The sequence below is a fragment of the Bombus affinis genome, unplaced genomic scaffold (genome assembly GCF_024516045.1).
Source record: "Bombus affinis isolate iyBomAffi1 unplaced genomic scaffold, iyBomAffi1.2 ctg00000152.1, whole genome shotgun sequence".
NCBI lineage: Eukaryota > Metazoa > Arthropoda > Insecta > Hymenoptera > Apidae > Bombus > Bombus affinis.
The window spans coordinates 270,625-285,639 of NW_026108871.1; the positions used below are offsets into that span (position 1 = coordinate 270,625).

The 15,015-nt window shown below is 33.5% G+C and overlaps 1 long non-coding RNA gene across 1 annotated transcript; it reads right to left on the reverse strand.

Annotated features, from left to right (window-relative positions):
- Positions 1 to 8,392: 8,392 nt before the first annotated feature.
- Positions 8,393 to 9,159, reverse strand: LOC126927576 (uncharacterized). The gene is made up of 2 exons (XR_007715649.1): positions 8,905 to 9,159; positions 8,393 to 8,754 (listed from the first exon to the last, which is right to left on the reverse strand). It is a non-coding gene; the product is annotated as an uncharacterized LOC126927576 (long non-coding RNA).
- Positions 9,160 to 15,015: the final 5,856 nt, after the last annotated feature.

A 15,015-nucleotide genomic window follows, 5' to 3' on the forward strand; every position in this document is an offset into this window, starting at 1 on the left:
TATGTGACGTATAACGTTATATACTATTACGTTATTACCTATCACGTTATACTGCATCACTATATGACGTATAACGTCACATACTGTCATAACGTATAACGTTATATTGCATTACTATATGACGTATAACATTATGGAGTATTACGTTACAACCTATAACGTTCTACTGCGTCACTATATGTCGTAAAACGTTATATACTATTACGTTACAACGTATAAAGATATATTGCATCACTATGTGACGTATAACGTTATGTACTAATACGTCATAAGGTATAACGATATATTGCATCACTATATGAAGTATAACATTATATACGATTACGTTATAAGGTATAACGATATATTGCTTCACTATATGAAGTATAACCTTATATACTATTACGTTATAAGGTATAACGATATATTGCTTCACTACATGAAGTATGACCTTATGTACTATTACATTGTAAGGTATAACGATATATTGCACCACTATATGACGTATAACGTAATATACTATTTCGTTATAACCTATAACGTTGTACTGCATCACTATATGACGTATAACGTCATATACTATTACATTATAGCATATATCGTTGTAGAGTATTACCTTATATCGTATAACGATTTATACTATTACGATATAATGCATAACGCTATATTGCATCACTATAGCACTTATAACGCTATATTGCATCACTATATGAAGTATAACCTTATATACTATTACGTTATAAGGTATATCGATATATTGCTTCACTACATGAAGTATAACCTTATATACTATTACGTTATAAGGTATAACGATATATTGCTTCACTACATGAAGTATGACCTTATGTACTATTACATTGTAAGGTATAACGATATATTGCACCACTATATGACGTATAACGTCATATACTATTACGTTATAACCTATAACGTTGTACTGCAACAATATATGACGTATGACGTTATATACTATTGCGTTATAAGGTATAACGTTATATTGCATCACTATATCACTTATAACGTTATATTGCATCACTATGTGACGTATAACGTTATATACTATTGCGTTATAATGCATAACGTTATATTGCATCACGATATCACTTATCACGTTATATTGCATCACTATATCACTTATAACCTTATATTGCATCACTATATGAAGTATAACCTTATATGCTATTACGTTATAAGGTATAACGATATATTGCATCACTATATGAAGTATAACCTTATATACTATTACGCTATAACGATATACTGCACCACTATATGACGTACAACGTCATATACTGTTATAACGTATAACGTTATATTGTATTACTATATGACGTATAACGTTATGAACTATTACGTTATAACGTATAGCGTTATATTGCATCACTATATCACTTATAACGTTATATTGCATCACTATATCACTTATAACGTTATATTGCATTACTATATGACGTATAACATTATGGAGTATTACGTTACAACATATAACGTTATACTGCGTCACTATATGACGTACAACGTCATATACTATTACATTATAACGTATAACGTTATAGAGTATTACCTTATATGGTATAACGATTTATACTATTACGTTATAATGCATAACGCTATATTGCATCACTATACCACTTGTAACGTTATATTGCATCACTATATCACTTATAACGTTATATTGCATCACTATATGAAGTATAACCTTATATGCTATTACGTTAGAAGGTATAACGATATATTGCATCACTATATGAAGTATAACCTTATATACTATTACGTTACAACCTATAACGTTATACTCCGTCACTATATGACGTATAACGTTATATACTATTACGTTATAACCTATAACGTTGTACTGCGTCACTATAAGACGTATAACGTCATATACTGTTATAACGTATAACGTTATATTGCATTACTATATGACGTATAACGTTATGGAGTATTACGATACAACCTATAACGTTATACTGCGTCACTATATGTCGTAAAACGTTAGATACTATTACGTTTTAAGGTATAACGATATATTGCTTCACTATATGAAGTATAACCTTATATACTATTACATTATAATGCATAACGATATATTGCACTACTATATGACGTATAACGTCATATTGCATCACTATATGACGTATAACGTTTATACTATTACGTTATAACGTATACCGTTATGTTGCATCTCTATTTGACATATAACTTTATATTGCATCACTATACGACATATAACGATATAGACTATTACGTTATGACGTATAACGTTATATTGCATCTTTATATGACGTATAACGTATTATTGAATCACTATATGACGTATAACGTTGATACTATTACGTTATAACTTATAACGTTATATTGTATCACTACAACACTTACAACGTTATATTGCATAACTATATGACGTATAATGTTATATACTAATACGTTATAACGTATAACGATATATTGCACCACTATATGACGTACTACTCGATATTGCATCTCTATATGTCGTATAACGTTATATACTATAACGTTATAGCGTATAACGATATACTGCACAACTATATGACGTATCACTTTATATTGCATCACTATATGTCGTATAACGTTATATACTATTACGTTATAACGTATAACGATGTATTGCATCACTATATGATGTCTAACGTTATATACTATTACGTTATAACGTATAACGCTATATTGCAGCACTACATGACGTATAACGATATAGACTATTGCGTTATAACCTATAACGCTATACTGCATCACTATATGACGTATAACGATACAGACTATTATGTTATAACGTATAACGTTATATTGCATCTCTGTATGTCATATAACGTATTATTGAAACACTATATGACGTATAACGTTGATACTATTACATTAAAGCTTATAACCTTATATTGCATCACTATATCACATCCAACGTTATATTGCATCACTATACGACGTATAACGTCATATACTGTTACGTTATAACGTATAACGTTATATTGCATCACTATATCACGTATAACGTTATATTGCACCACTATATCACGTATAACATTATGGAGTATTACGTTATAACATATAACGCTATATTGCAGCACTATATGACGTATAATGTTATATACTATTACGTTATAACGTATAACGATATATTGCACCACTATATGACCTATCACTTTATATTGTATCTCTATATGACGTGCAACGTTATATAATATTACGTTATAAGGTATAACGATAGATTGCACCACTATATGACGTATAACTTTATATTGCATCACTATATCACGTATAACGTTATGGAGTATTACGTTATAACGTATAACGACATAATGCATTACTATGTGACGTGTGATGTTATATACTATTACGTTATAACCTACAACGTTATACTGCATCACTATATGACGTACAACGTTATATACTACTACGTTATAAGATATAACGATATATTGCATCACGATATCACTTCTAACGTTATATTGCATCTCTATATGACGTATAACGATATAGACTATTACGTTATAACGTATAACATTATATTGCATCTCTATATGACGTATAACTTTATATTGCCTCACTATATGACTTATAAATATATAGACTATTACGTTATAACGTATAACGCTATACTGCATCACTATATGACGTATAACTTTATATTGCCTCACTATATGACTTATAGAAATATAGACTATTACGTTATAACGTATAACGATATATTGCACCACTATATGACGTATAACGATATATTCCATCACTACGTGAAGTATAATGATACAGACTATTACGTTATAACGCATAACGATATATTGCACCACTATATGACGTATAACTTTATATCGCCTCACTATATGACTTATAAATATATAGACTATTACGTTATAACGTATAACGCTATACTGCATCACTATATGACGTATAACGTTATATACTATTACGTTATAAGTTATAACTATATATTCCATCACTATGTGAAGTATAACGTCATATACTGTTACGTTATAACGCATAACGATATATTGAACCACTATATGACGTATAACTTTATATCGCCTCACTATATGAATTATAAATATATAGAATATTACGTTATAACGTATAACGTTATATTGCACCTCTATAAGACGTATAACGTATTATTGCATCACTATATGAAGTATAAGGTTGTATAATATTACGTTATAACGTATACCGTTATATTGCATCTCTATATGACGTATAACTTTATATTGCATCACTATATGACGTATAACGATATATACTATTACGTTATAACGTATAACGTTATATTGCATCTCTGTATGACGTATAACGTATTACTGAATCACTATATGTCGTATAACGTTGATACTATTACGTTAAAACTTATAACGTTATATTGCATCACTATATGAAGTATAACGTTATATACTATTACGTTATAACCTATAACGTTGTACTGCAACAATATATGACGTATAAAGTTATATACTATTGCGTTATAAGGTGTAACGTTATATTGCATCACTATATCACTTATAACGTTCTATTGCATCACTATGTGACGTATAACGTTATGTACTATTACGTTATAATGCATAACGTTATATTGCATCACTATATGACGTATAAGGTTATGGCTTATTACGTTTTAACGTATAACGTTATATTGCACCACTATGTGACGTATAACGATATATTCAATCACTACGTGAAGTATAATGATACAGACTATTACGTTATAACTTATAACGCTATATTGCATCACTATATAACGTATAACGATATAGAATATTACGTTATAACCTATAACGTTATACTGCACCACTATGTGACGTATAACGTTATATACTATTTTGTTATAAGGTATAACTATATATTCCATCACTATGTGAAGTATAACGTTATATAATATTACGTTATAACGTATAACGCTATATTGCGTCACTATATGGCGTATAACGATATAGACTATTAAGTTATAACCTATAACGCTATACTGCATCACTATATGACGTATAACGTATTATTGCATCACTATATGAAGTATAACGTTGTATACTATTACGTTATAACGTATACCGTTATATTGCATCTCTATTTGACATATAACTTTATATTGCATCACTATATGACGTATAACGATATAGACTATTACGTTATAACGTATAGCGTTATATTGCATCACTATATCACGTATAACGTTACGGAGTATTACGTTATGACGTATAACGACATAATGCATTACTATGTGACGTATAACGTTATATACTATTACGTTATAAGGTATAACGATATATTGCATCAGTATATCGCTTATAACGCTATATTGAACCTCTATATGATGTATAACGATATAGACTATGACGTTATAACGTATAACATTATATTGCATCTCTATATGACGTATAACGTATTATTGAATCGCTATATGACGTATAACGTTGACACTATTACGTTATAACTTATAACATTATATTGCATCACTATATCACTTACAACGTTATATTGCATCACTATATGACGTATAACGTTATATACTATTACATTATAACGCATAACGTTATATTGCATCACAATATCACGTTTAACGTTACGGAGTATTACGTTATAACGTATAACGACATAATGCATGACTATGTGACGTATAACGTTGAATACTATTACGTTATAACCTATAACGTTATACTGCATCACTATATGACGTATAACGTTATACACTGTTACGTTATAAGGCATAACGTTATATTGCATCACAATATCACTTACAACGTTATATTGCATCACTATATGACGTATAACGTCATATACTATTACGTTATCACGTATACCGTTATATTTCATCTCTATATGACGCATAACTCTATATTGCACCACTATATGACGTATAACGTTATATACTATTACGTTATAAGTTATAACTATATAAAAAATCACTATGTGAAGTATAACGTTATATACTATTACGTTATAACGCATAACGATATATTGCATCTCTATATGACGTATAACTTTATGTTGCATCACTATATGACGTATAACGATAAAGACTATTACGTTATAACGTATAACGTTATATTGCAACTCTATAAGACGTATAACTTATTATTGCATCACTATATGAAGTATAACGTTGTATACTATTACGTTATAACGTATACCGTTATGTTGCACCTCTATTTGACATATAACTTTATATTGCATCACTATATGACGTCTAACGATATAGACTATTACGTTATAACGTATAACGTTATATTGCATCACTATATGACGTATAACGTAGTATACTATTACGTTATAACGGATAACGATATATTTCATCACTATGTGACGTATGACGTTATATACTATTACGTTATTACCTATAACGTTATACTGCACCACTATATGACGTATAACGTCATATACTGTTATAACGTATAACGTTATATTGCATCACTATATCACTTATAACGTTATATAGCATCCCTATATGACGTATAACGTTATGAACCATTACGTTATAACGTATAGCGTTAGAGAGTATTACCTTATATCCTACAACGATTTATACTATTCCGTTATAACGCATAACGTTATATTAAATCACTATATCACTTATAACGTTATATTGCATCACTGCATCACTATATGATGTATAACGTCATATACCATTACGTTATATCTATAACGTAGTACTGCATCACTATATGACGTATAACGTTATATATTATTACGTTATATGGTATAACGTTATATAGCATCACTATATCACTTATAACGTTAAATTGCATCACTATATGACGCATAACGTCAAATACTAGTACATTATAACGTATAACATTATAGAGTATTACGCCATAACGTATGACCGCATGTTAAATCACTATATGACGAATAACGTGATATACTGTTGCGTTATAACGTATAACGTTATATTGCATTACTATATGACGCATAACGTTATGGAGCATTACGTTACAACGTATAACGATATATTGCATTACTATGTGACGTATAACTTTATATACTATTGCGTTATAACGTATAACGATATATTGCATCACTATATGATGTCTAACGTTTTATAATATTACGTTATAACGTATAACGCTATATTGCATCACTATAAGACGTATAACGATATAGACTATTACGTTATAACCTAGAACATTATACAGCGTCACTATATGACGTATATCCTTATATACTATTACGTTATAAGGTATAACTATATATTCCATCACTATGTGAAGTGTAACGCTATATACTATTACGTTATAACGTATAACGGTATATTGCATCACTATATGACGTATAACGATATAGACTATTACGTTATAACCTATAACGTTATACTGCAGCACTATATGATGTATAACGTTATATACTATTACGTTATAACGTATAACGATATATTGCAACACTATATGACGTATCACTTTATATTCCATCACTATGTGAAGTATAACGCTATATACTACTACATTTCAACGTATAACGATATCTTGCATCACTATATGACGTATAACGATATAGACTATTACGTTATAACCTATAACGTTATACTGCACCACTATATGGCGTATAACGTTATATACTATAACGTGGCATCTTATAAGGTTATATTGCACCACTATATGAAGTATAACTTTATATACTATTACGTTATAACGCATAACGTTATAATGTATTACTATATAACTTACAACGTTATATTGCATCACCATATGACGTATAACGTCATATACTGTTACGTTATAACGTATAACGTTATATTGCATCACTACATGACGTACTGTCACGTCCCGCGTTCCGCACGTGACGCCACGAACCAATAACTTATGAATAATTAAACACGACCAATAATAATAAATTAACTAATAACTAACCAATCAAAATAAAAAGAATTATACGACAGACAATCAAAATGAAATAAATGAATCAATAAGAAGAAACACTACAACCAATCAGCAATGACATATAAAATACAAATAAAATGAAATAATTAAATGAACCAATAAATAAAACAAGCCGCGATTCAAATGTATGAGATTCCTCTGCGAAAACACATGTATATACACACACGTGTATGCATATCTGTGTGTGTGAGCTACTTCGTGAATCTGAATAATTGGTAATCTAATAAAATATAAAAGAAATAAAATATACTACACTACATCAGCATTCTAATAAAAGTGAAAATTGTATACAAGATTACTCTGCGACACACACATATATAGATATACACATGCGTACGCGTATCTTTGGGAAAAATTCATAATATATATATATATATATATATATATGTATGTATACGTTATTAAACCATTAAAACGCAAAGAAATAAATATATAGATTTACATTTCTACGAACCTAGAGAATTATATACGAAATCCACATTTCGGAATATTCAACCAATTAACGATCCGAGAAACAATGAGAATAACAATACGCGCACATATACATATGCATATATATATTTTACATAATGGAAAATTACATTGCGAAATGTATATATATATATACACATATTATTATATCGAACAACTACTCATCTAATATACAAAACCACCTTGTAAAAATTACATTACTGAACATTCAACTAAACCAACTGAAGATTTAGTATAATAATATATAATAATATAATAATATATATATATACATAGATATGTGAAATAGCGTTGTATATAACCGGAAACAATACAAATGTCACACGACTTCTTCAACAACTTCGACTCTTCGTTCCTGCCGACAACACCTCACACGATGACTGCGTCTTCTAGGGCCACTTACGGATTCTTTACAATTCTTCTTCTTCTTGCACTGAAATATCATATGCAGTGAATAAAACACGAAAGAAACAGGATGAACTAAATAAAAGAAATCATAACAAGATACACACCGAGACAATCCGCATGGGAACCTCTGACAAAGTATCTATCATTAAATGCATAATAATCAAGATGCACAAACCTCATCTGGAAGTCGACACCACTCACAGCGTGCCAATGCAAGGGAGGAAAACGAATGAAATTGTATTTCGTGAAGACGTTTCACCACTTTCCATAGATCAGAAACTGGAGTTACACAACTAATAACCTAATAACAAGAAAGTAATATAAAATATACACGATTTAATATATAGCAAATATGGACATATAAATCTACAAGGAGCAAAATATATCTCATATTGTCAAATAAAACCAAATTGTCAAAAGATCATCAGGACACGACGCCAACGAAGGGCCACCGTGCCTATTTGGATGGAAAACCGCCACTTCAGCATCATCCCTCGCACATATTCACACACGCACGTCGATCACGTCATCTCGTACCATTCACATATCTTCTTCCTCTTGCGCTAAAACAAATTCACAAGTTTAAGGAAACAAACAACATGCGAAACGAGATAGAATACTAAAAACACATACTCACACAGCTCGCACAGGCGCGGACGCTTTTGTGTCCATCACTCAACATAACCTGTAATCATCAAAATCCACGTTCTCTCATGGAAACTCTAAAAACCTGCAGCATTGCGATTCCCACCGGAACGAACTGTCACGTGACTGTCATCCCATTGGGGATGTCATTATAAAAAGCGTAGCGACACAATTCAAATCAGAGTAATTGTTAGCGGGTCAGTTGAATAAAGGAATAGAAGAGAGTAATTGTTAGCGTTCGGGAGAATTTAGCGAAAAATAAAGAAGAGTCAGATTAATTGTTAGCGTTAGCGTTAGCGATTAATTGTTAGTGGTTCAGTTAGAACAATCAGAGTAATTGTGAAAAGAGAGTAACTGCCATTAGTTGGTTCAGTTAGAATATAGTCAGAGAAATTGTTAGCGTTCGGGAGAATTTAACGAAATTAAAGAAGAGTAATTCAGTTAGAATAAAGAAATAGGATAGAGCAATTGTGATTAGTTGGTTCAGGAGAATTTAGCGAAAATAAGGAGAGTAATTGTTAGCGGGTCAGTTGAATAAAGGAATAGAAGGGAGTAATTGTTAGCGGGTCAGTTGAATAAAGGAATAGAAGAGAGTAATTGTTAGCGTTCGGGAGAATTTAGCGAAAAATAAAGAAGAGTCAGATTAATTGTAGCGTTAGCGTTAGCGATTAATTGTTAGTGGTTCAGTTAGAACAATCAGAGTGATTGTGAAAAGAGAGTAACTGCCATTAGTTGGTTCAGTTAGAATATAGTCAGAGAAATTGTTAGCGTTCGGGAGAATTTAACGAAATTAAAGAAGAGTAATTCAGTTAGAATAAAGAAATAGGATAGAGCAATTGTGATTAGTTGGTTCAGGAGAATTTAGCGAAAATAAGGAGAGTAATTGTTAGTCGTTCAATTGAATTTGAGTGAGTCTGATTTAAGTTGAGTTGATTTAAGAGAATTCGTTCAGTTGATTTAATTAGAATTTAAGTTACGATTAGAGAATAATTGTTCGTTCCAGTTTGAGTTTAAGAATTACGAGATATAAATGTTATTAGTCAGTTCGAATTATAAAATAATTGTTATTAGTCAGTTAGAATCAAAACAATAGTTGGCTCAAGTTTTTGTGTTAGAATTTCGAATTGTTAAACACGTCCGGACACACTGTTGTTTACACTGTTCAAATTAAATAAAGATTAAAACGAAAAATTATAGAAGTGTCGATCTTTGTAAAACCGGAATCACCCCAGCGGCCTGCCCGTTCATCAGCGGAGACCAACGTCAGGTGAGTTAACTTTAATTATTATTAATAACTAATAATTAAAATAATAAATAATATCAATGATTAGTATAATTCGTCATTAATTCCGCCTGTAATAATTATTTATAATATAATTGTTTATTCCAAACAATCCTCTCCCGTGCTAGTATTCCTGCGCATAGCAGGTTAGCCGAAACGTGGAGATTGTTGACCAGTGGCCTAAACTCCGATCAACGCTACATAATCTAACAAGAAATATCTAATTGAAACAGTCCTTAGACTGTTTCTGGTGGCAGCGACTACTACATTGTTTAAAATTTCAAAATTTGGATAGCGAAACGTAACAATATATATATATATATAGATAAAAATTTTGGTGGCAGCGGTGGGATACGCTCCACGGAGGATTACAGTTGGTATAAACAATAACATACGCTGAAAGTTTTAAAGTTTTTTCAATTTATTAACTGAAACATACACATAAACATATACAAAAAGAAAGGAAAAAAAAAACATGGCGGTCGCACGAGACTCACTAAACGAGGACACGATTACGTTGTTGTCGGAAAAATTGAAAGCGTGGGACGAGAATTTTCGCGTACTAACCGACATTAATGCAAGTCTAAGCAGAGTGGAAGAAGACCTGCGTGCAAGTAGGGAATCGAGAGATACCGAAATTCCCACATCGACGCCGTTAATTCCGCGAGGAATAAGACCCATTAATGATAATTTTCAACCAATTAAACTAAAAGACACGATCAAGTCAGTGCCAGTGTTCGACGGCCATCGACCACCGGTATTTCAATTTTTAAGGGCATGCGAACGAGCTCGAAGATTCGTGCCGCCGACGCAGAATCGTCCGACACCTCCGAATAATTATAATGGAAACAACACTCGTCCCCTATACGATAGTAACAACATCAGAAACAACCGCCAGGATCGAAGATTCGTGCCGCCGACGCAGAATCGTCCGACACCTCCGAATAATTATAATGGAAACAACACTCGTCCCCTATACGATAGTAACAACATCAGAAACAACCGCCAGGATCGAAGATTCGTGCCGCCGACGCAGAATCGTCCGACACCTCCGAATAATTATAATGGAAACAAAACTCGTCCCCTATACGATAGTAACAACATCAGAAACCACCACCAGGATTGGAGATTTGTATCGCCGTCGTGGAATCGTCTAAGCGACCCGGGAATAGAGAAAGATATTAGGAAAAGAGCAAGAGCAATAACCTGGAAAGAAAAATGCGTAGATAAACATCTCAAAGGAGATCCAAGTCAAAGGAGGGATGCTGATTATTTGAAACAACCAACCTTCCAATACAAACACTGTTCCGTTGCTGGGATAAAAGACGATGTTACTTTAAGTAGCAAGAGGACGCACGGCACCACAGACGAAATCATGAGTGAAAAATCTCCCGAATCCCCAGCCAAAATAAACAACACTAATATCAAAGAACTTTCAGAAGAGGCAGAAACTAGGAAATTGAACGACGAAACGAAAGGCGACGTTTATCCCCTGCCTAATATCACGGTTGACTCGGCAAGAATACAAAAGCAAGGTTCCACGAATTTTGTGAACGTTTCAAATATAATACGAAAAGAGATAGCGAGCGTATCACCCTCAAAAACTTCTATAAAACGATCAGAAAGTAACTTTATCGAACTCAAAGTCAAGCCATTAAATTCTAAGAAAACTCAGACTATAGAGAATAAAAGTATAGCCATCCCTAAACCCAAAACAGAATCTATAAGCAAAAAGGTTTGTAATAAAAATTCAAAGAATAATTCTAAATCTACTGAAAATATTCCTAAACGTCCCATACAAGTATCACCGGGTGTTGGACTCAGATTCGGACGTCGACCTTTCCGGATGGTTTCAATAGAAATAAAAGAAACCTCAAATACTCCTACCGCGAGAATAGTCTCCCCGGATTTGAAAACGAAGGCGAATCTACTGCTAGACTCCGGATCAGAAATTAACATTATCAAGAAACCTGCCTTACCCGAGTCAGCGATCATCAACGAGCAAGAGATAATTGAAGTTCGAGGAATTACGGCAACGAGCCTGGTCACCCTAGGGCAGACAATAATACAGGTTGCGGGCCACCCCGTTACTTTCCATGTAGTTGATGATTCCCTGCTGATCAATCAAGACGGAATCTTAGGTTCCGAATTTTTTGCAAAATACAGAGCCCGTTTGGATTACGGGCAAAAACATATCAAATGGGGGGATATCTACATCCCGTTTGATACAAAAGAAAAGATAATTGTGCCGAAACGAAGTTCGGTACCCTGTACCATAAATATCGCAAATCCGGAGGAAATTGAGGGATTCATCCCCAAAATCGAACCGATTAAGGGAGTCTATTTCGGAAATGCGGTCGTGAAAAACCATAAGGGACGTGGTTATTTAAGAATAATTAATACCACCTCGAGGGATTACGAATTTACCGTACCCACAATAGTAATAAAAAAATTTGCAACTCCTACTCCGCCCTCTCATACTACGTGCAACGCCGTTTCAGCATCTGAGGGGAATAGGTTCGACAAAATAATGGAATTATTGCGACTAGAGCATTTAAATGAAGAAGAAAAGAGGAACGTCGAAGCGCTAATACGGAAGAATCAAGATAGATTTCATCTCCCAGGGGAGACACTAGAAGGAACAGACGTTTTACAACACGAAATTGCTACCACAGATGAGATACCGATCAATGTTAAACAATACCGGTATCCTCCCGTACATCGGGAAGAAATAAACCGCCAGATTCAAGAACTACTAGAAACGGACGTTGTGGAATCATCGACATCTCCGTATAACTCCCCATTATGGATCGTGCCGAAGAAACCGGACTCTCAAGGTAATAAACGATGGAGAATGGTTATTGATTACAGGAAACTAAATGACAAAACAATAGGCGATGCCTATCCACTACCCAATATCACTGAAATATTGGACCAATTGGGAAGTGCGAAATACTTTTCCACGTTCGATCTAGCATCTGGGTTCCACCAAATCCGTATGTCATCGAAAGATGCCCGCAAAACTGCATTCTCGACGCCATATGGTCATTTTCAGTTCAAACGAATGCCTTTCGGACTGAAAAATGCACCAGCAATGTTCCAGCGGTTGATGAATTCGATACTGTCAGGGTTGCAAGGAATAGAGCTGTTCGTTTATCTGGATGATATAATAATTTATTCCACATCCATTCACGAACATGAGATTAAATTTAATCGACTTATGGACAGATTACGGAGAGCTAAATTGCAACTGCAACCGGACAAGTGCGAATTCTTACGGCACGAAGTAAAATATTTGGGACATGTAATCAGTGAGAATGGAGTTAAACCTGACCCAAAGAAAATCGAGGCAGTTTCAAATTTTCCACGGCCAAGGAAATCAAAAAATGTTAAACAATTTTTGGGATTAGCTGGATATTACCGAAGGTTCATACCCAATTTCTCCAAGGTTGCGAAACCATTGACGCAATTACTAAAAAAGGACGTTGCGTTCAAGTGGACGGAAAACCAAGAAGATGCATTCAACACCTTGAAAACAGCCCTTATAACAGAACCCATTTTGCAGTACCCGGACTTCTCTCAACCATTCAATCTCACGACAGACGCATCTGGATATGCCGTGGGCGGCGTACTAAGCCAAGGACCTATCGGAAAAGACCTACCGATCGCATACGCCTCAAGATTATTGAACCCCGCCGAACAAAATTATTCCACGATAGAAAAGGAATGCCTAGCGATCGTTTACTGCGCAATGCACTTCCGACCGTATTTGTACGGGAGAAAATTCACCATTATAACCGATCATAAACCTCTGGTGTGGATGCATTTTATCAAAGATCCTACTTCAAGAATTTGGAAGTGGAAACTAAAATTGGCGGATTTCGAATTCGACATTATACACAAAGAAGGTAAGGCAAACGCGAATGCAGACGCCTTATCTAGAAACCCCCCTGAGGTTTGTTTGCCAATCAGGAAAAGAGAGGAAGATTCACCGAGTCGATATCCCGCACCCAAGAGATTTGAACTAGACACACTAACCGAAGACTCCCCCACGTTTGAAGTTAAACCACGCGAACTATCGCAACACAATAGACCAGGAAAACAAGAAAAAATTTCCATTCGAAAACACGTCACCATAGAAGAAACACCCACAAAACATTTTGACCACGCATTAGCCGAAATCGACGTAAACACAGACGAGGAAACAATCACTCAAGAGATAACCGACATCGATAAAACGAATGAAGAAGAACCCCCTATAACAATTTCCGAACCAATTCAGCAACAAGGAAAGGACGCAATGCCTGCGGTACTTTCAGAGCTAAGAATCTTGGAAACGCGAGACTCGATTACGAGAGT